This window comes from Columba livia, chromosome 6, assembly GCF_036013475.1.
Source record: "Columba livia isolate bColLiv1 breed racing homer chromosome 6, bColLiv1.pat.W.v2, whole genome shotgun sequence".
In the NCBI taxonomy this organism is placed as follows: Eukaryota; Metazoa; Chordata; class Aves; order Columbiformes; family Columbidae; genus Columba; species Columba livia.
The window spans coordinates 30956505-30981113 of NC_088607.1; the positions used below are offsets into that span (position 1 = coordinate 30956505).

The following is a 24609-nucleotide window of genomic DNA, read 5'->3' on the forward strand; positions in this document are numbered from 1 at the left end:
AAAATAAATAACTCACATTGGAGAAAGTAATAAAACAGAGCTTACTAGTAAGGATAGAGAGACATTTGACAGAATAGAACTCACAAATTAGTTAATGTCTTCTTTGACTCAGTCCTCTTTCGAGGGATGGTGTGATCGTACTGCAAAACCACATTGACCACAGCACTGAGATTCACATAGAGATTTGTGAGTCATGGGTGAGGAGCACTAAGAGCACTATTAAAATATCTAACTTGACATAGTTCAGAGTTCACTTTTAATAAAGACATTTATTAAGTACTATAACAGATATTTCTTTAAAATTATAAACCTACCCAAATATAACGATGCTTAAAAGTACGGACCAAGACATGCATATTCATAAAGATCATATCCATACTAAATTCCAACTAAAGAGAAAGCTATAACTGAGTACAACAGTGCTCAGCACTACTGATCACCATGAGAATCAGTGAAGAGATATTACCTATGTGCTTTCTGTGTTCTGTATATCCCAGAGTAATTAGATCTGTACACAGAAGTCATCCCCTACCTCTCATCATCTTTGCTGCCCTTCTCCATGTTTTCTTTCCTTGTCCTTTTTCAAGGGGTGACTAGAACTGTACATTGTATTCAATGTGCAAAAGCAAAGCCTAGATTTATAGGCGGCATAAAGATATTTTATATTTTGTTCTTTTTTTTCCCCTATTAGTTTTTATGAGTCTGTTTGCCTTTTCAGTGTGGCTGAGCTCACAGATGATATTTGCAGTGAACCACTCTCAGTGACCTTAAAGATCTCGCTTCTGAATGGGAATAGCTAATGTAAAATTTACCATGGTGTGTGCATTAGAAGATATTTTTCCTGGGATCATCATTTTGCATTTATCATACGGGATTTTATCTGCCATTTTATCATGTAGTCATTCAGTACTGAAAAACAGTTCTGCAGTTCTCCCTAAGCATCTTTACATTGGGCTATCCTGACCTTATTTTTCAATTGCAAATATTGTTACTTTTCTCCTAAACCTCATTTTTAGTTCAGTTATAAAAGCATTGAACAACACATTTCCCAGAACATATTCTCATAGGGCTCTTCTAGTAACTTTACCCCATGCTAAAATTTGCTAAAATGGCCATTTATGACTGTCTTTTTTCCCTATCTTATATATTTATATATATATATATATTTTATATATATATATACACTTCAGAGACAAGACCACAAGAACCAAAGGGGAAAAAAAGGGGAGGCAGAGAGAGGAATAAATTAACTTAGTGTGATCTGATGTTCACATATTTACCTTGCCTGGATTTAACTCTACTGTGTTACTATCCTGAAGCTACGTAACAACTGACTGGGTAATAAATCAGTACAGGACCTTCCTGGGAATCAGTTAAGGTGACCCACTGCAAATTTACTCAAGTCCCCTTAAACAATTAGATACCATGTTTCCTTTGGGAGTTCAGTAGAGATTGGCCCATTCTCAAGTGCTTTAGGGTGAGTTTCTTGGTCCTGTCTCTGCTGACTTAAACTTTACCATTCTTTAATATTTCATATATTGACCTGCACACTTCTATCTCCTCATTAACCCCATTTTCACTAATTATAACACCAATATACGTTGTGAGGACTTGCATGAAAATAGTATTGACTCAGTCAGTCTTCTTGTCACTCGTTCTTTTATAGTGCTTACCTGGATTTGCATTTACCTCTGTTTTCCTTCTTTCTTTAAGTATGTCGATAGAATCTCTTTGGGGTTGTTTTTGGTTGGTTGTTTTTTTTTTTAGAAATTTTCTTTAGTCTTGCCTTTCTTACTTTCTCCCCACCAGCTTTTATGACTCCTGAGCACTCTTAGTTATGCATTCTTGTTTTCACTGTTCCATGCCTCCAGTTCAACTTTTGTGTTTAAGACTCATCTCCACAGCCCCATGCATGAGCTGGCTGCTGGGTCTCGTTCTGCCCCCTGCATCCTTGGCAGACTGAACACAAACCAGCACTAGTGTTAGTCTGACACTCATATTTCACACCAGATAGCAGAATAGCATGGTTTCCTAGTGGGAGCTGACTTACTCTTTCTTAGTTCAGAGCATGAGCAGAAAACTGACATATCAAGAGCATCTGACCATGTAGACATTTTATCTGAAAAGCATCTGGTGCAGTCACATCGGTCTCCTAAAATACCCTCCTCTTTGGGATAATGTTTCACTATCTCTTCTTTTTTTAATAAACACTCAATCCTTATTCTTTATCCTTTTATTTATTTTCAGTAAACAGTATCTTTAAACAGGAAAAATAACAGCATGAAAGATGGAAAAGATATTGCTTTGGGTTTAAAATAGAAGTGTGGAGATATGACTGGGACAGAAAGAAGCTGGAGAGCCTCTTCTGCACAATTTCTCTGACATTTTGTTAATTTTTCACTTTATATCATGCTCATATTTACAAAGTGTTGACTGCAAATCTTATTGTGAGTTGTTGAGAACTTTATTTAAAATGAAAGTGGTAAACCTGCTTTTGAAATTTCATGGAGACACTAAGAAAGCATCTCTTCAATTGTTATGAGTCTGATAGGAACTGTGTGATCTGCTTTGGTATTAATAATGAGCTCTGTAACGGCAAAGTTTTACAGGGATATCATACGCAAGTTCATTAGTTACATATATTTTTTTTTTAATCATATTTGACTATTAATATTTGCAGTCATAAAAACTCTTTCCCAAGGAAAACAGATTGCAAAGTCAGTCTCAATTAATTTATTTGCATCAGACATTTGCCCATTTTTGGTATTTCATTCCAGGTCATACTGATGCAAAATTCAGATGTGCCAACTGTCCTGCATGAGAGCTGTCAGACAGATTAGTGCTCCTGCACTGACAGAGCTACTACTATGTCAGGGCTGAGAATGAGTGTGTTGAAGATGAAGCCTCAGCTGATGTGCCTATGGGAGGAAAGCAACGGGTTTGATCCTATCAAGTCTTGGTGTCTAAGACTGTGCCGACCAGGTTACATTGCCACTCTCCTTTAAAACAAGAAGCACCAAAATCTGTTAGCAGTACAGTTCTTCTGAATGCTGTTCTGAGACCATAATTTATCCCTCTCTTCTGTTATATAACAGACCTACAAAATCCCTTCATTTTCTTTTTTTTTTTTTTTTTATAATTATGAAGTCTCTTTTTGCTTGTCAAAACTGATTTTGATCTTTCTTTCCAAATTCTCTCCTCTGAATTTAGACTATTTATAGTGGAAGGCTTAGTTACACTTCCTTGTTTCACCTACTGTTTTTGAAATGTCTCTGTGCTCATTTGCTGACACAGTCAATGCCTTCTATTATCTGAGCAGACATTGTACTGCCTTTTATATATGTTATAGGATGCTCTCCTGTATTGTATCCTGTTGGATCCAGAGCAATTCATATTTTACAGCTCTGCCATAAAGGGTAAGAACTTACTAAAACACTTTATATCTTTCTTGAGAATACTATTTTTTTTTCGTGACTGTTATTCCGTAAGCAAGTTGAAAAAGAAGTCACAGTTCAGTGTGGCACACCTTTTAACTCTCAGAGCTTCTTTCCTCATGCTGGATTACATTTCAATGGACTCGTAAATTTAGACTGCTGAGGAAGTGCAACCTTGTTTATTCCACTTCAAATCTGATTTTTTAAAAATGAGAACTCAGAGGATGCACTTACAATAGGGCAGTTATTTTTGACTGTGTATCAGAGTGTGCAGGTAGTATCACACAACACAAAATCAAGGCACATTGTTCTGAAAGATTCACTATCTGTAGAGCTCATCACAGAACACCACTGATCTCTCTTATAGAATTCAGAAAGCAAAATAAACCCTTTTTCCTAATAGTACCTTTATTCCAGTCCAAAATCTATTTTTAAACCATTAGCATTAGTGTTTTGGAGCACAGAAGCAGAAGATTTAAGCAGAAATGGCAACTATAATTAATAAACAATCAAATTATGCTACCAACTGGATCTGTTTGCAATTGTTACTTGCCTTAAACATCGCTTTGAGAAAACATTCCACAGAATATATCAGTAATGTCATTTTTGCCACAGGAGGTATGAAACATTCCTGGATTAATAACACTTTATAGCACAGCCACTTGGATATAGTGTTTTTTTCTGTTTAGACCACTGTTTCTGTTTTGCTTAATGTAGGTATGCTGTTACTAAAAGTTGCAAATAGCCTTTTAAGATGCTAGTACTGTTGCTGTTACGAAGCCTAAAGGGTTCCAGCATCAGATGAAATTTCCCAGGATAATCATCTAGGCTATGCGAATTGCTTTACATGCATTGCATTTTAAATCTCATTTGATAGTGAATGTTTTAGAGAGAAAAAACAGTGCTTTCTGGCTTAATCACAAACCACAACAAGTTAAGCGTGCATAATAAGATTTGTCCTCTTATCCAACGTGAACAGCTAAAAAGAAGTGTTCAGTTGTGCACTGGCAGCTTTAGAAGTAGTAGAAAAATGGAAAGGAAAAGATTACAGAAAACTATGCACACTCCTAGTGCTCAACAGTTACTGTGCAAATAACATCTGCATTTTTGCCCAGCACCAGGGCATTTTTGTAGAATACTGCTATTTTGTTTGAGGAGTCCTAACTTTCACTTGTGCAAAGGTGTTACTATTGCTCTGATTAAAGAGTCTCTTGCTTTGAAGACAAGAAAAACACACCACTAAGAGTTCAGCATGTACAGATTGAAATTTTTAAAAATCCTGTTCTATTTTCCCTGGAGATTTGCACCTGGCAGTCTGTGAATCAGGTTCAAGAAGGTATTATGCTACAAGCTTGATCAGTCGTGTCACTCTCCCCACTAGGCTCTCCAGTCTGCTCTTACCAATCACATGTGAGGGTAGGAAACAACAAAAGTACTGTAGAGTTTGTGTGGTAAATAGGAACTGCATATGCCACAGTGTTAACCACAGCAGCAGCAGCAAGGGTAATGCAGAGCACATAAACGAAGGTAGAGCACACAAGCAAAAGAGGACGGCTCCTTGGAGCTTTTGTTAGGGTGATGTTTCTAGGAACCATACTACCCTTGTTTTACCTGGCCACATTTAAATAAACAAGACAGACAGCTGTTCTGGTTTTAGCAATAAAGGATGCTCTCTCTTCCTGCAGCAGGTGTGCTGTGGCTTCCTGTAGTAGTTCTAGTATGACTGATAAGAAACAAATTTAGTACAGATGTTAAGTACTAACCAACCCCTCTTTAACTTCAATCTAAAATGAATATTATTTCAAGATAAAACTGAACATAATCTTGGAAGATCATGATAAAGTTTAACAAGGCCACCACAAAAATGTTAGATGTGACTGAGGATGCTGAATCCTTAAGTGGACTTAAGCATCTTTTCATCCCACCTACAGAACAAGAAGGCATCAGTTCTCTTACTGCCATAAGGAGCTGCACACATACTCTGATCATATACCACTTTGACTAACACCTGAGAAATGGTAAAGCAGTTTGACAAAGTGTCTCTGTCAGAAATATTCACCATTTACATAACTAATGTTAATGTCATTTTTCTGCTCACAAATTAATGTTGTGCAAACCATGTTATTAACAAATTTGATACCCAGAGTTATTCCACTGACACTCAATGCAGACATAAAAATTTGCAGAAGCAATCCACTGCAACTAATATGTCAGACAACTGCTATTCATGCTATTTGTAACCCATTTTTCAGACTGATAACCTGAGCTGCCTTATTGCTTCTGCTTCTTAACTGGCTAGCTGTAGTTCTCTAAAGAAAAAGACAGTACCAATGACACACTGCAGCCATTTCATTCCTTCCCCAGACACTCTCACAAACAACTATTCCCGCAGTTTTTGAAGACTTTCAGTTTCTGTGAACATTCTCCCATACTTGGAAATGATGTATTTCTGTTCCTAGATACTGATTGGACACACACACACACAAAAAAAACACACACAAAAAAGCCCCACAAACACAACAAAAAAAAAAAAAACCCACAACAAAGCAACCACACCAAAGCCGAATTGAATTCACTGGTATTATGCCAATGAAATCCTGAAAATATTTTATTGAAGAGGTCACCCAGTTCTATATGTTGTGTATATTGCCTTGTCCCAGCTCATTCCTGACACCAAAAAAAATTAAAGAAAAGCCTCAACTCTACCTTAGATGAAACTATGAGGAGTCTTGAAGGAAAACAGACATCTTGGCCAAACTCATATTGAGCAGAAAGTGCACCGCATGGAAGACTTAAAATACCTCTGAAATTGCATGAAGACCCATAGATGCTGATATAACAAGGACCTGCATCACTCCAAAGCCCAGAACACAGGAAAACAATGCTCCCTGCCCTCCCATCACCTTTTCAGTTCCATCACTAACCCACACAGGTACCCAGCAGTGCAGCAACTTGCTCTCCTGCACATCTCCTGCCCAGACAGTTCCTTGTTCACCATAGCAGCCTCAGTAATAAGTGCTGGATTTCCCATATGTTTATTTGTGGCAAATACCATTAGCTAATCCCATTCTTCTCTTCATTCCAGCATTACAACTCAAAACCAGCCCAAATGTAAGGCACTGCAGTTTGTTGAGCAGTCCTGAGAGGCCACCTCACTGGATAAACTGAACAGCATATTCTGGAGAGACAGATTTAACAACAGCTTTTAGTTCAGTGTAGCACAGCACTAGATGACAATTTCCAAATGTATTCACATTTTTCTATCCTGTTTTTCATAAGCACAGTCCAGTATGATCACATATCCCTTCTCTTAGACTAGAACTCTTTCCCATTAAGACAGCTCTTTCATGTAGAACTGTCTTTATTGGCAGGCTATCCTAAAAAAGCCCAGACTAAATAAAGCACTATTGCTGGCACTTTCAGTACTAACGTCAACAGAAAAAGGAAGATATGAACACATATGAGGAGGAAGGAACGTGTTCCTGACGTAATAATTCTAGTTCCCCCAAGTCAGGAATGAGAGAGAACACACACGCTCTATTCACAGTGTTGACCTAAATTTAACACAATGGACTTTACTCCTGTTAAATTAATAAGGGTACTGGAGAATTACATTTCCTAATGTGGAAAAATATAGCTGTTTAATTTGAATAACTCAGACTCAAATCAACATTTTGAACCACTAGAGCTCTGTTAGTTTATACCAACCAAAATCTATTATGAATTTACAGATCGAGGTTGTTTGAGCATAGCTGGTATCAGTGAATTCTGAAAGAGCACTCAAGTGCATTACAGTTACTTCCATCCAAAAGAAATCATGGAATTGTGAACAATGTTGCTCATGTAAACCTTTGGCACCTTTACACTCAAGAACAACTTAAAGCATAAACAAAACACCTGATAAGAACCAAAAACACGTACATATTTGGGGGGTCAGGGGGGGGAGAAGTCTACCTTTCTATATAGTTTATACACAGTCTGAATTCTTTGCAATGTAGTTCTAACACTGTGCAGTCGCTATGAAATTATGTTACCAAAGTGAATCAGAAGTGAACACCTGTGCTTTACCCCTTGTCTCAATTCTTACTCTGACATAGTACTTGTGACCTTCCCATTATGTTGTGCTTGTGCATATCTAGATGTGACAAAGGATGAATAATAAAAATATATCACTCAGTGAAGTAAAATTAGTGTCCACTTACACCAGGTAAGGGACAAGATAACGGCAGTTATAACTGATTCCCTGTTTAGAAAATGCAGTGGTGCATGTAATGTACCACTAGCAGATTGCAGTAAAACATCTCATTCTGTATGAAGATAAAGGTGATGTACTAACGACTATGACTAAATCTTGACAGCCAAATGATCTCCTCTTCTCATAACAGTCTGTGGTATAACGAGTAATCAGAACAGCAGAGCAGTAATTATGTACATTCACTTATACTAAAAGCATTTCTGATGGACTGAAGTGTACTGAAGTAGAAACAAATATGTAATATAATTATTTTCCTTACATTTACATTGGACATGCAATTCCCATGTTTCCTTTCTGGTTTTTAAAATTAAACCAGCAAAAAGAAATCTTAAAAGCTTATATTTTCGACTAATGTAAGGTGTACTTTCCTGCTTTTAATTAGCATTTGCTTTGCTTGAAAGAAGACAAGCATTATGTAATATTTATCGTCTGTGTATTTTTAGGGCAAACCATAGAAGTGTGAAGAATAATGCAGGCTTTCATATCATCAAGATCTGATGTGAAGGAGCAACCAACTACCAGAACATGATTCCTATTTAGCAGTGGCCAAAGGCTTTTGCTTAAGCTAAACAAGAAAAAGTGTGAGAAACCTTCATGTCATTTTACCATCTTCTCTCAAAATTGGTGGGATGAGAGAAATAAAAAAAATTTCAAAGGTAGAACAGGAATTTGGACATTTATTCATGCTGATAATGTTCCAAAGCTCCAGTGAATGAAATAACAGGCAGAAAAAGATTCTTGAAGCATAAAAAAATGATCAGCCTCTAGACTGATGAGGATCTTTCCAGATCAATAAGTACTTCTGATGCTATTGATGTGCTGGTCTACTTATGTTCAAAAATCCAGTTTTAGAGCCTGTTAAATTAATGCAAAAAGATACTGCTTCAGTGTGAAGTAAAATAATAATTTACACACATAGATAGATCTAAACCATGTTGAAAAATATCACAAGATAAAGTGGTTTATAAGTTCTTTGCAACCCCTATTTGAATGTTGTTTTATAGATATATATTTGTATTTAACCTATATGACAAATTTTAAAAACCCACCTGAGCACTTCAACCTGCACTTGCCATCAGCAACCTATTGATCTCAATTAAAAAATATATACCATATTCATATAGAAAACTTACTAAGATAAAATAGTCCTGGGCACTACAGCTTCTAAATCCCAAGCCTCAAATGCCACAGTGGAATGCAAACCATAGTGTAAGGTAAACAGAAGCATAATGTCTTCTATGGTCTTAACTTTCTCTGGTTTCCCATATCTGCAGCATGCTTCTCTGTCACATGGTTAATAGAAGTTAGTTGTGTAGCAGTTTGGGAAGACCCTCTGGTATCATTCCAAAACTCAATCTGTTCTGCACAGTAGTGCCAAACACGACTTTAGCACTTGGTTCTCTATTTCCATGTAGAACTCTCCTTCAAAAATATTCCTTATCCTTTCGATTATTTAACTGCCTTGGTACATACCTGACATCATCTCACCTCACAGAAGCTGCTGCTTCCCTGAGCATTGCAAGATTTGGGAAGGTATGGCTTTTCACTTAGAATAAAGAGGATAATTTTTTGTATTTCAGCATGTACTTTTCTCCACATCACTTCTGGTCTTCTGCTTACTGAGGAAATTGTTAATGAAAATCAAATCCTAGTCTGCTAATTTTCATTATGAGTGCACAGACTATGCACAGAAACAGACAAAAGTTATTAGTGGTGTAGATTTCAGTGTCTGTAATATTTTAATATAATGAGACCTTGCACATCTGTTTACATATATAAGTATCCTATAAGTGCACATGTTGTTCTGTTAATCGTCTTCTTGTCTGTCCTCCAGAATTAAATGTACATATTTGTTTTATAAAAATGAAAAAAACATTTTGCAACAAGCAACAGCTGCATGTCTACCAACTCTGGTAATTTGACTGTGTTTCATTCTATATGGTTCCAAATATCTTTCTTAACTCTTGAAAATCTCATGTCTGTTATAGAGGGTAAAAATGCTGGTGGAATGGGTAAAGATGGAAGCTTGATGTCTAGCTTTCCATGGAAGAGCAGCTGTAAGAGGATTATCTGTCAAACAGTAAAATACAAAGGATGCTGTCAATTTCCAATCAGACGGAAAATTCATACTGGTGAGTAAAGGATGCCTCTTTCTGTGCATATTCTTCAAAATCAAAGTTTTAGTAATTTGTTCAAAATTTGCTCCTTTAATCTATAAAAGAAATTTTGTTTGGGGTTTTCTGATTTTGTTTTTAAATAGACAGAATCTATTTATACATAAATATTTCTAGCATTGAGCTCAATTGCTACCACACTGTACAATTAAACAGTTGTGCGGTTTGAAAAATGGGGACACAGACGAATTAAGCAAGTTTTTCCAAAGCCAAAACACAAGTTTTATTGCTTTAACAAACTCAGATTGCTTTACTCTGAACTCCTCCACTACGCTTCTGTATTTTTTGTGGGAGATTGTTTTTTTTAAAAAAAAAATATATGTATTAAAACACATTTCTGCATGTTTCTGTAGAACATAAAATGCTAATTAAGATACAAATAAAGCACTACTTTGCTGATCTGATTAAATGGAGCATCCATAGATCTCATTAGGACCACTTTACTGATCTTTCCTCCATCAGATAAAGATTATTTGACCGAAAAAATGTTTACTTGCCAATTAAAGCAATTTCCTATATTTAGATTTTACTGCTATTAAAGTGAAGAGGATTCATACTATTTTCCTTCAATATGATTAAGCCATTTTTAATCTTTTCAGAGGAGCACTATCATTTGTAAACATTAGGAAGGGAAAGGGAAATTGAGAGATACTGATTAGAAGAGACAAAGGGAAAAAGTACCGTGATCTGTATGGCACAAAGAGCTAAAGCCAATTTGATACTAACTAATAATGCTGTATCTATAATCTATTTAACATCCCATCCTAGAAAGATGCCTGACTAATTTGTTTTGATCTCTATCTCCATGTTTAACAAGTTGTTTACTATTTCTTCTGTGCTCCAATCTGTGCCAACAATTCAGTTCACTGTACTGCCACTATTTTTCCTCTCTTTTGACATTTCCATCCATTCTCAGATGAAAAAGATAACCGGATAAGGAACTACAGATTCCCAGAGGAGCCTCTTAGACCTGCCACCTGAGTTCAGACTTACCCCAGATCAACAGTAGCAGGAAAAGCCCTTCCACTTAAGGAGCTTCTGTGACATAGGAAGAGATCCCATTACAAATGCCAAATTCGGCTGTCCAAGTGACAGTCCCACCAGATATGGTCTGCACTAAATTAATTGCCCTTTCACCACAGACAAGCATAGAAGTCTATTAAGCAAGCTTGTCTTACTGCTACCAGACTCAAACTGATTCTAAAAATAAAAGAGAAAAGCAGTCTTTTTCACTTTGCGAGTTCTCTCAGCAGTACTAGGACTCATCGTCTTTCAGTAGTTTGTTCTGCATACACACACAGAGGAGATTAGACTGCCTCTCCAGACTCCCTGACTCCTTCTCAGCTGTGTGGGTAGTACATAAGGGTTGAAAAAAGCTGTCAGCACTGGGGTCCAACTGGCATGTCCCCTGAATGCTTTGAAACCCATGAGTTCAACATTGTTTTGCAGACAAGGACGGTGTCCTGGCTCAGTGTAGGTGTCTGTGTACTGAACAGTAACATTGGTTTCCTGCAGTGGCTGCTGTAGAAGATGAGTGTTCTGGAACTCATGTCTTCTTTTACTAACCACGTAACCATTTCTGATAGCTAAGCCAGTTAAAGAAGAATGTGTCCTTCAGGTCTTTCTCGAATTAGAGTCCTCTATCACTACTACACACGTGGTGCATTTCTGCATAGCGCTAAAAGGCAACAGACAACTAAGGCACCATTCTAGCACTGGAACAGCAGGCAGAGACACCCGCAACTCTAAATAGCACAGACTTGAGGATTTAAAGGACAATTGGAGTGTGATGGTATTTCTGCAGGGAGATAAAGACACAGGCTCCTGTAGGGCACCATCAATCTGCACTTCTGATAGGATGTATGAATTAGAGGACACAAATCACATTTCTACTCACACACACCCAATGAGCAATCAAAACATTTAATAGAAAATGTGAGCCTGATAGTCTAAAGATCATCTTGTGTGCATGCCATGAGTAACAGCCTATAGGCTTAGTAGACACATACTTCCTACTCCCACATGCTTCACACAACCCTCATGGCTATTGCAGTCTTTAAATATGTCTCCTACACTAAATAACCACAATTATTTTTCCCTCAGAGACAACAGGAAGCTCAGAGGCACCAAAGCTTTTGTTGCTGGAATTTTGCCACTGGTGCTGCTTAAGAACTGCACAACACATTAGTTGTGAATGCCAACATTTCTTTATCTGGTGATGTGTAGTAATTTTTGTACTTAGTGCAATAGCTCCAAGGAACAGATGATTAATTCTAGGTTATAGGGAAGGCATGTTTACAAAATAAAAGCCAACTTTGCAGCAGTAAAACTAGCCCCAAAAGGTGTTTACTGAAAATGGTATTTAATAATGCATTTTCCTACCTGTTATCTCATCAGTTCCAAACAGGTTGTAACAGATATCTCTTTTTCTCCTTCTGACCAATGCTGCACCGTTACTAACATTGCCACTGTCCTCATCAGTACTTTCAGTGAAGCAGGAGCAAACACCTCTCCTCCTACTGTTTTTGCTTTCTGTAATGTTCACATACCATTCACAGTTAACCAACTCATTACTGCAAACTTTTGTGGACAGTTAGAATACAGCAAGGTTTGCGCAAGTGTTTGGTGTTACTTATTTGAACCACAGGACTCTGAAGAACATTTTCTCTTGGGCTGGATTCTTTCATCATTGCCTAGTGCATCTCTCTCAGAGGTATCTTGTACCAGATCATCTCTTGCTTGCTAAGCCAACAGACTACACACTCAATATGTCCTCCAAAATAGCAGTTTCCATACTGTTTACCCTACAGTTTTAAAAGGCACGCCAAAAAAAAAAAAAAAAAGATAAGAATTTATCATCAAAACCATAATATTTCTCTTAGATTGCCCCATCACTGTTACAATTTGGCACTTCTGGGAACAATTTGACAGAAAACAGAGATTCACCAAGGAATCTGTGCATTATGGCAGCTCATGTATGACTATGGTAATGGGAATACACCAGTTCTCAAGCCAGCAGAGAGATTGTTGTGGATCTGTTCACCACTGACCTGCAGGACAAGTGAAGCAAAGTAGAGAGCAGTGTTCATTGTCACATAACCTGGCTCTGAGTCATCCATAGTCACACCTTAGTCTGAGCCTTTATTTACCAGAACAAGAGGTATGAAAGAAGCATTATTCAGAGGTTCTCATTTCTGTGTGAACTGTACTAATAGAGTAGATTTCAGAAGCAGGTTAAATTAAAAGAGTAAAATCAATTTAGGAGAAGCTGTGAACTCTTTAAACACTGCAGTCAATTAAACAATGTTCTACATATTTTCTGAAAACAATGTAAGGGGTTTTAAAAAAACTGGTGAAAAGCAGGGCCTAAAATTTGGTAGTGACTAGTTAAAACTTATTAGGTGGATGGCACCTATCTTTAAGATATGATATATCCAGAGATGGAGACGGTAAATGCTTTTTGATAAAAACAAAGTATATCACAGGATTAAAATCAGTATCTCAAACTTTCTTTTCCTGTGCTTTTTCTTCCAGCAACCAATATACACTGTTCATTTTATTTAGTACTGCACACAGGAGACTAGTTCTGTATGTGATTATCCTACTTGGTGTAAAGATAATAGATTTATATTTCATTATATCTAGGATATCTAGCTCTACAGAGGATAATTTCACTAAATGCTGTTATGTCTACAGTTTAATGACTTTTTTTTTAAAAAAAAGACAAGCTAGGCAGATAGCCTTATACATTTTTGAAGAAAAAAAAAAGCAAGAACTAGAACCAAACCTCTTCTGGCACCAACTTAACACAACTAATCCAACCCCTTTCTGGTATTTCAGCCTGTTAGAAATCAGCGCCCATTCCAGTGTCTTTCCTTCTCAAAACTAGTAGCACAGTGAAAAGAATACTGACATATAGTTGAATAAAAAATGACATTTTTGTTTCAGAACAGCTGAAATTGCATTGCTTACTGTCCTGTTCAGCAACTGGACAGGAGTATTTAGCCTCTTTCTACTGTATCAGTGCTCTTTACACCGTACAGCAAAAAGGCTCCCTGCACACGTTTCCACAGGGCAGTGGTGACTCTGGCATGGCAAAGGTGCCCATCTGTGCCCAAGGGACCCAATCTTTGCCCTCTGAGGAGCTGTAGCACAGGCCAGTGTGTCCGGCAGCCCTTCTGCCACATGCCCAGAGTGCGACTGCTCAGTCAACTCTTGCTGCCATCCCCATGCATGCCATCTCCAGCTACCTGCTTTGACCCAGCTATGCACACACCAGCTGGAGAACAGAATATTTCCTTTTTCCCCACAGGCTAATTCACCAGAGACACAGACCAATACAAAGACAATTTAAAATTAACAGAAAGGGTGCTTATTGTGAAGATATTTATGCAACAGGCTTAGCTAATATTCACCCTTTTCAATAATAGAGAACATTAATAATAAAACTGACTTACAAAACTAGTTAGGGCAAAGTTACATTTTATACATGACCACCTTAGATCTGTTTCCATTTTGTATGATTTGATAAAATGTATTGCTATTACTGGAAGATTGATTTTTGGTTTTTTTTTTTTTTTTTCCATAATGCTGCTAAATCAATAGAGGCCCTTCAGCTGTGTACTGCACACACACAATCAGATGTATGGCATAAGTTCTGTTCTAAAAACTGTGTCTAAAATCTACTGAGTAAATCAGGCCTTTCTCACTGTACCCAAATTTCATGGCAAATTTGGGTCATTATTACTTTTCATGGGAAGAAACTGAAGCTTTTGGAACAGAATGGTGACTTCAGCCAATCAGAATACTGTCCATCCACAGAAAACTGATTCATTTTGGGGTCACACAAACATGTTAAAACAGTTTTTGAATGTCCCCAATACTTGCATCTGTTTCAAGCTCATTCCTAGAAATCAGAATCATGGCCTGCACCGTGAGCTGGAATTCACCTTGCAGCAGTCACTCCTGGTACACAACTTTTGGCTCATCAAATTTCTTTAGCACACAACTCAGAGTTGGCACTGGCTGCAAATGAACACAAAAAGCATTTGCCTCCATTTGAGCACAGTAAAAATCACTAAACTGCCAGTTAGCTAATGCACTAACACGCCATGAAGGTGATGTAGATGGTAAAAGAGAAATTGTATTGCTGAGCCAGATACAATGACTTTGAGTCTACATGTTCTAAGAAACACAAAACCCCAGAAAATCCTACAGATGAAACAAAGATTTTTTTGTACAAGCTCTTTTTTAGTGAAAACATAAAAGATACTAAGAAATTAAATTTTAGAGATGGAATTGGTTCAAGTTTTATTAGGGTCAGTCATGTATATAGCATTAATGTTTTTATTTTCACAATAGAAAGCACACCATTTAAATGATATTTCCCATTTTATACAATGCCTCATAACAATGCCCTTATTCAATTAATAAGAAAATATGGAGGGCGAAACAACTGGTACCTTCACTCCACTATTGTCTCCCTGTTTAAATCTATATAATGTCGGAAGCTTCCTACTGTATCCATTGAGCACCAAATATACATACACACACAAATCATATTCTAAGTTTAGTATAACTCTACAAATATCACTTGGGCTTTTTTTTCATAGCATTCCAACCATGAAGCCTAATCATGCTCCATTTCTTTTCTTTTAAACGATTTATACAACACCTTTTTTTTTTAAGAAATAATTTGAAAAAAGAATATATTTATGACCTAACAGTCTAATGTTCCTTAGCAGCAAGCTATCCATCTCAATGTCTTCCTGTCGTTAAGATCCAGGTGCCTCTGAAACTTACAGTAAGAAGAAAATAATTCTGCTATGTTTTTTAGTAGTTGTCAATGCTCAAGCAATTGCATGTGCATCATTTAGACCCACTGCCATTGCATAACTAGAATGTAGGCAGTCAATTAACCTTTCCACATAGACCTGGATATTGCCTTTGAAACAATAAGCAATTACATGAAACATTCCACACTTGGCTTTCAAAAGCATCTAAAAATCTGTAACAAAAGTTTTGAAGCTGCAACACCTAAAAACGCACAAAAAAGGAAAAAGAATTATCCCTATCAGTACAGAGTTTACAAATGTTTCTCACTATGCAGAGATTTCAGAGGGAGAAGCTGGTTTTCACAAGCAGGTCCTTGAATGCCTGGCACAGGTTTTCAGATGGCTTCTCTGCCATTTCCTAGAACAAAAAGCTGACTCTATTAGTCACTTGGGGTTTCACTGCTTACAGTAGCAAGACCGCTACTTTGGCAAGATATCCAAACATTCTGTGGAAACAAAGTTTCATCAAGTAACATTTTCTGGACAGAACATTCCAAAAAAGAGTTTGGTCATTAATTTGAGTTAAGACACAGCAGTCTGAAGCATTCTTGTCATAGTTGAGCTGGATTGTGTTGTAGGAGTGTTGCACTGCCTGATACCACTTAGCCAATGGGCTTACTTAGGAAAATATTTGCAATAACTTTTTGAGATGCCAAACTTGAGGTGACCATTACAATGTGTACATAAAGCCTCAAGCTCATCTTATTTGAAGCCTTGTTGCAGCAATTACTATTGATGTTCTGCCATATTCATAGCATGGTCATAACATTATCTGCAGCAGCTTTGAATTTTTTCTTAAGTAGTTATACCATTCACTGTCTTGGTTACCTCAGCTGATGTAGGTTGCACTGCACAATTCAGAGACCACATATACTCGTATCATACTCCACCTGTTGCTGGTGCTTTAATGGCAAAAACAGTTATTCAGTCCTACCACCTGTTGTAACTGTGTGCCACTTTCCAGAACAGTCCTCTGAAAAAAACTTGTGGCTTTAAGAACAAGAAAGTGCATTATCTCATCCTGAAGAAGTAGACGTATGGATATGCTTCTGCTTTTTTTTCAGGCAGCTGAAAATACTGGAGTGATACTCTGCCTGCAAACAGAACTGAATAACATCCCAGCTAACCTCTGCATTTAACATGTTGTTTGCAACTTGTTGAATAAAATGTCAGGATGACACCTAGTGCTTTCATCAGAATCTTCAAGTTTCCTTCTCTCTTTTCAAAAGCATGAAAACTTAACATGTCACCAATATTCCTCATAACTGATTTGAAGAATACCTACTGCTTCGCTGAGAGGTGGAATATCTTAACTCATTCGTGACTCCACTTACAGATTGTAAAAGCTTTTACATTTAGTCAGAAGTCTACTAAAAAGATTACAATATACACTGTCAACGCCAAAAGAATAATAGAGAGGCAAAACCATCGAATGCAAAACAAATTAAAAAAAACCCTGTCCTTTGTTTTTGTTGCAGGCAATAGCAGAGACAGCTCAAGCCTACAATCACACTTTTTTCCTAAACACAGCTATTAGTTGCACTTTCAGCAAGTTCATTTCAACATACCTTTCTGTGCTTCCCTCTCTCACTCAGTAAGAATGACGTGAACTTGCAGAATTAAACTCACAGTTTCAAGTAGCAAACCCAAACAACTACCTGCTCCTTATTTTGCATCATATTCTTCTTTACAGGAGAAAACAGTAGACTGAAAGAAAAGACCAGTTCCTATTCAGTCTGATGGTTTTACAGGAATACAGTTATAACTGAATGTTTTACAAAACATCTATAAAGTCCTTTTCTCACAGCCTGGAGAGATTAAACAATTACATAAATAAATATACAACAGCAAATGACCTGTAGACCACATAGCTGAACAAACTGAGTTCAATGCCTCCAACATTTCTTTTTTTTTTTTTTTTTCCAAAACAAAAGTACAATAAAAAACATATATTCTCATAACTTTGGAGAATACTAACCTGTTTTGCAGAAACTAAAACTAACAAGGATTTCTTTTTAATCAAGAGGTCTACTCTTACAGCTAGCAAAGATCTCTGTAGAAACATTAGATGAATAAATCATTAACCAACAGAAAAGATGTTTATGGAAATTAGAAAATTTTGTAGGAATTGTTTATGAAAACAGATTTGCTCTTCAACAAAAACATCCTGACTATGATTTATTTGGGCAATCTCTATTTATTACAGTTTCTTGTGTTCTCCATTCAAATGAAACAACAGTTCTAGCCACTTTTCCTTTATGATGGAGGGTTTTCAGAAGCCCTTGTCATAAGCCTACTTTCCTTCTGCTGTATCCAATATAAGCTTTTCTCTAGATTGCAAGAGTAGCTGCATATAGCCAGAACCCAGTCTAAAAGTAGCATTTTAACTGTTGAATTATAATTGTCAAGAGGCTGAGCTTCAAGTGCAGATGCCAAAGATTACTTTACAATCACCTGTTATTTTATCAATAGCTTAAGAAAATGCCATCCATAAACTTGTTACCATGAAGACAATAGGTGACAAAAACATGGAGGGGTAAATGATGAAACATCACAGAGAGAGGAATCAGAGCAGGACAATACAGACTTCAGACAATGGTGAAACATAGTTAAACAAAACACTATGGGACAGACTGAGTAGAAAACTGCTGTGAAAGGGCAGCTTTTACACTCAAGATGAGAGTCAGAAAAATAACTCTCAGAGCAACCACACAGGCCTGCCGATGTAGAGCCCTATTCCACATGACATAACATGCTGAAAGACTGCTGTTGTCTGTTATTCAGCATGTTATTTAAAGTCAGCAAACCCTAAGACAGAGTTGGAGCTAGCCTTGCCCCTTAACAGCTGATGTCGGTCAAGGACTCCAGCCTATCAGACTCTGAACAGCATATGACAGAGGAGAGGGATACAAGTCAATATAGAAACACCAGTCAGGCACAGATGAAGCTCAACGTGTGAACAAAATATGGAGAAAGTGGGTTTTTTCGTGTCTTATCCTTGCTTTGCAATTCTTAATCTGACACTAAAGATGAGAAGAATAGGACTGAAAGAAGTAAAATTTACCATCAGAGCCCATAATGTACCATCTAGTGCTGTCTCAGTCCACCAGGATATCAAACTTTCACTAATCCTTAGAAGATGTAAACAAATAGAGACATAGAGAGAAGATGTTATGATTTCCATCACATTTTGCCAAACTTTAATGATTGTATGAAACTCACATCCCTGCTACCAATCTTTTTTCACCTCTCCTTCCCTTTACTTTAGTTCACTTCTTACCTTCTTTCAAAACAGTCTGACAAGGTTATATCTTTCATAATACTGTTGTAGACCTGAGACCAAAAACGTAGATACAGTAAATCCTAAAACTTTTCAGATGTTGGTACAGGTATCCAATGTCTTGAAGTTTCTGATAAAGGCAATGAATTGTGCCTGTCTTTCTTTATCAGGGAAGCTGCAACCAAGAGAGGAATTTTCATACCCATTTGCATGTATCAGACAGAAAACAGACGATTGAATGCAGACTCACTGTGACAGCATGAAAGAGCTACTCACAGCAGAGAAATATTAAGATGTAAAGAGGTATTTCACTTTTGTACTTGTCTACAAGAAAGATTTCTGGAATGTCACATACAAATTTGATGCCCAGTTTTTAATAAGAATGTGGAAAAATGAAAATATTTAGAGAGGAATTAAAATAATTACTTAGGATTTTGAATAAAGAATTTTTATTCTACAGATGTATCTAAGGCACAATTTCATCAGGGTGTATAGAGACCTGCAGGAAGAACAGAATTTGACGGCAGAGAAAGCTCTTCAATGTGGTAAGTAAAGACACAACAAGGCTAAAATAACTGAACCTGAAGCGAGACATATTCAGATAAATGATACTTTTGTTATAGTAAGAGGCATTCGTAAGATTACCTGGGATTCTCCAACACTGCACACTTTAAAATCATGATTGGGAAGTTTTAACCACAATACCTAGTCTAAGTCAAACAAAAGTGTTAGATTTAAAGCCAGTACACAGGGGAGTTCAATAGCTCACAGTAACATGAGATGTCAGACTAGATAATCATAGTAGTAATTTGTGGCCTTAATATATACAAATCTATGACCTATTTCTCACATTAATTATAAGACAAGGTCAGAAAAGTTACAGAATAAATTAGCTCTTTTACATTCAGTCACATGACCATATGTTCCTATGCTTTCCATGCCAAAAAGTGCAGTCATTTGCTTAAAAATCTGCTTTCAAACTATACATACAAGCTAAATTAAACTTCTTGCTGTATGTGTTCATTTCAATTAACACCACAGTACATGGTCTATACACAAAATAAAATCCATGCATGACCATCATGATCTGAAAACAGGCATAAGATATGAGGAAAACAACAAGTCTAGGAAAACTAGAACATAATTCTGACCTGGAGAAAGAAATAATTTCATTCATCATTACCTGCTCATTGACCATTCCTAAAGTATAAATGCAAGGATTAACTATTCATAAAAAGAAGTTTGGAAAAAACATGGTAAATAGATATATACTGCAGTGAATTGCTCCTTTCTCTTTCAAGCGTGCATATACTCTAACACAAATCTCACAAGCCTTTCTTAATTTTAAATTACATATTTTAGGCAACCAGGTAGAAATTCATGGAAGAAAAATCCACTGAGAAACTGAAATCCCAAATCACTGTTTTTCAGGTGGTTGGAGTTTGAGTGACCATCCTTGGAAACCACTATTATAGATTTGCTTTGTTCTTGCACCCATTTGATACTGGTGGTACCGGTTTCTCTTTGAGAAAAAGGCTATTAAGCTAGCTGGATCTCTGGTTTTACTCTATACATTCTTATGCTCAAATATCTTGATGAGGTGATCTACTTCTTCTCAGTGAGGGTGACAGACACTGGAACAGGCTGCCCAGGGGGGTTGTGGAGTCTCCTTCTCTGGAGACATTCAAAACCCGCCTGGACACCTAGGTGTTCCTGCTCCAGCAGGGGGATTGGACTAAATGATCTTTTGAGGTCCCTTCCAATCCCAAACATACTGTGATACTGTGATATAGCCATAGATATATTTTGTAGTGTTATTGCTCTATCCTTCTTAGCATTTGCAAACATTTTCAGCAGCTATTTACATGTTGGTTTTTTTTTCATGTTTCCTATGAGTTACTTTTCCATTTACTTTTCCATTTACTTGGGTAATTATCATAGGGACCACATCAAGACTTGCTAAAATATATACACATATATTATACCTATAAGAAGCATATATCAAGACAAAGTAAATAAGGATTATTTATTTATTTATTAAATAGGGGCATAACAAGGTTTTTAAAGGCTATTTTTCATTTACCTGTTAAGAAAGGCCAAAATAACCAAGACACACAGCTCATCTTAACATATTTTGTAGTGAAGACTCAGTGGGTTTTAGCATTGAAAAAAAATGCTTCTGAAACAAATGAATAATGAAATAAAGGAATATATCCACTGATTGCTTCTCTAGACCATGTCTACAGATTTGCATCAGAACTTTGGAAAATTCTGTAAAGGGAATATCAACCATGATTTTTCTCTTTTCTTTTTCAACTAAATGCTGGCATTGTACTTATTCTGAACACAGAGAGAATGAAATTAAGCCTGACTCAATATCCACTCATATTGAATTGCAGGTTTTCCCATGTCTTCATGCAGATCCATAATCTCTAGGTCTACAGAGACTAACATCCACTCCAAGTCAGTACTGTCTAAAAACAGGTTAATAAAAAAAACCCAAACCAAACCAAAACTACAATCCCCCACACACAAAACAAACCTGTCAAAAGGTGCAGACCTATTTAATTAACCATTTAAGGGCTTGGAATTATTGAGGAATAAGTTAATTTTAAAGATTAGGAAGGCTGAATTAAGACAGTAAGAGTATTCAGAGTGCGAAACCAAAAGATGTATTCCCATGCTTAAAATCTACGGAGCTAGCTCAAGCTCTGATGATGAAAACAGACAAAGGCAGAAAGAGGGGATCTGTGAAAACAACACATTTCAAAGACTATCTTGTGTTTTTACCAAGCCCTCAGCATCATGTTTTATGGCATCACCTCTGTAGTGCTTTTTCTCCTACTGGTACCCTTCAATTTAACAAAATAAAGTTGGATTCAAAAAACACACAGTATAACTAATTATCCTGGTCATATTAGCATTTACAGGAAAAGTTTCAAAGTATAAAGTCAAATTAACTAAATGTAACATTGATACAACACTCTCTGAGAAAGACACTCTGAGTCAAATTCCTTTGGATTATGGTAATCGAGGCCTTTTTATGTGACTATTGAATCATGACAAAATGATATTTTATCTGTTATCCTACACATGGCAGAATGTTGAGGTCTGTAGGAAGACTTTGAATCTGTGCATTTCAGAATTATTTGCAATCGGCAGTTTTGTTTTCATTAGTAGAATGCTTACCTTTAAGGCAGACATATTTGCAACACATATGTAAAAATAAACAGAAATCTCATCAAATTTCACTTGGAACAGTGAAATAAAAAAAAATATCAGAAATATATATGAACTGTTTTCAAACACACAAAATCCAGTAGCATATCTAAAATGGAATTATCCTATGGTTTTAACTCATGTAAGTCACAAAGTAGTACCTTGTTTGAGCTGAAGTCAGTCAGTCTTTGGTTGACTCTTCCATACACTGTTTTTTTCCCACAATTTTATTTGAATTGTTGAGAACACCAGCATCTATACTTCAAAAGCTGCAAATAAGCATAAAAGAAACTTGAAAAAAGTTAGCTGGTGAGTAATTTCATTAAAGGGAAAGTTTTGAAAGCCTTGCACAGTGCTTCTACAAGAATGCAGGCATACATTGTCATTCACTTTCCTGTCCAGAAGAATTTAAGAATAGGAATATGCTACAATAGCAGCTAGAGAAAGAGAATTCCTTATTTGAGTATAGCATTGTAATTGTGTTAACAAAAGCAAGAACAAATTCAGGCAGATATAGAGCCTGAAACAAAATTGTGTACGGCAGGGTACGAGAAACTCTTTAAAAATTAATCTATTATCTTCTGAAATTACTGCTATTCCAAAAGGTCAATAACTAGCTGCATATTATTATCATTAGTTTAATTAAACCAGATTTTTCTTTCTCTTCTATTAGCACTAATAAGCTTTAGTTAAAACCAGTCTACAAAGATATGAAAAAAAAGCACTTCTATAATTTTAATTTTACAGTAAAGTAACACACTGGCTATTCACAATGCTCACCTCTTCTCCAAATTTACAAATGAAAATAATAGAAACTAGAGTCTCTGTACAAGATGAAATGTCTAAACAAACAGGCAGTGAAAAGCAAATGAGGTAATATTTAAGATTAATTACAACCCTGAGGATATGTGCTATGTGTTCTGTTCAGTCTTGTGAACCAGTTACCATTGTCTTACCACTTCCCTGGCCATTCAATGTGAAAGATGTGTATACTACTACAAAATATCCAGATCCCCCTCCAGTTTAGCAACGGATGCCTGTGACTGTGAGAAGGGGAACGGGCCTCAGAAGTACCTAACTGGAACTGAATGGCCCTAACAAAGAAAGCAATAATTTTGTCTTGTCCTGACTGGCTGCTTCCAGGTCTCTGAGTCATCCAACACAGACTCCCAGACTTGGAAAAGGAGACAAAAATCCCCACTAACTCAGTGCTACATTTCTTCCTGACTTATGATAGATACTGCTGATGAAATCTTTGTCCTGATAAATGTGGTCTTATAGCAATGCAAATGCTTTTCAGTGCAAAGTAAAGCCAGTCAGAATTGAGCTGCCTTTTTATATTTGATCAAGAATTCAAAAATCTGCCCACTGCAGAAAAATAAATAAATAAATAAATAAAAATCGTGCTGCTTTGTGTCATTTTTCTCTGAAAGAGGCAACACTGTGATAGCTACATCTTAAGCAAGGAGGCAGGAAAAACTGAAATCCCAATCAGTATATTCACATACTCCAGCAGTTCTGAAATTCTTCCTACTGAAGGAGTCAAAGTACACAAGCCATCCACTGCATGAACAGAGAATAACCCCTCTGACCATCGGCAAGAGGTGTCAAAAATAAAGACCAGCCTTCTGTTAGTCAGATCAGAAACCCGTAAGAGCCAGTGGCACAGGATAATTCTGGCAAACACAGCTGGAAGCTGAGGGTGTCACTCCCCACAAGTAGGAATAAGATTTTCCCTATGACCTTCTCACAATTGTTTCTGAACATTTCACATTGTTCTTGACAACTCACAACTATTGCTGAAATTAACCTACTGCTTTGGAAAGAACACTCGCAAGAGACCAGGATTCTCTTGTTTCACCAGAAGGGAAGACAGTCACATTCATGTGTTCCTTGCAGAGGCCTCTGTTCCCTCCATGTAACTCTCCTGACAAGTCCAGAAATCTGCCAACATGCCATTTGATGTGCTGGCACAGCTAATAGTTATAGTTTAGCTTTAGAACATATTAATACATTTTTCTGAGATCAGAATTCTGTTAGTAGAGAACTGATGCATAGCTTTGCATTTTCAATTCGAGCAGTGTGCCACAAACATACAAATGTCTATGAAGTAGCAGAATCCATAAAACTCAAATTCTAGAATAGTGTGAGCTTGTAACAGGCAGATTCTTTGAGACAGAGTTGATTGCATTACTATTTTTATTGCCAAAACAAACAAACAAAAAAAAGTAGATGGAGGCCCTGAACAGATTTAAAATGTGACTTTTAGAGATTTTAAACTATGTTGCATAAATTAACTCTCAATTAATTCTTCTCAGGCTGGAGATAAGATCTAGCCTACAGAGTAAAAGATGGCTTAAGAAGTGCAAACAAAAGATAATATTAAATTACAAATGTATGAGGTTTGGAGGCA

At 36.7% G+C, this 24609-nt stretch overlaps 2 long non-coding RNA genes across 2 annotated transcripts in view; one reads left to right on the top strand and one right to left on the bottom strand.

The window, feature by feature from the left end:
- LOC110363995 (uncharacterized) overlaps nucleotides 1-24609 on the bottom strand; it is a 368778-nt gene that overhangs the window by 306011 nt on the left and 38158 nt on the right. Inside the window, exon 2 of the long non-coding RNA XR_010473550.1 lies at nucleotides 22358-22465. This is a non-coding gene — a long non-coding RNA (uncharacterized LOC110363995). The remainder of the gene's footprint in view (nucleotides 1-22357; nucleotides 22466-24609) is intronic.
- LOC110363998 (uncharacterized) lies at nucleotides 9051-23556 on the top strand. Its single transcript, XR_010473551.1, has 5 exons — nucleotides 9051-9222; nucleotides 9678-9821; nucleotides 19148-19280; nucleotides 19438-19522; nucleotides 20409-23556. It is a non-coding gene; the product is annotated as an uncharacterized LOC110363998 (long non-coding RNA).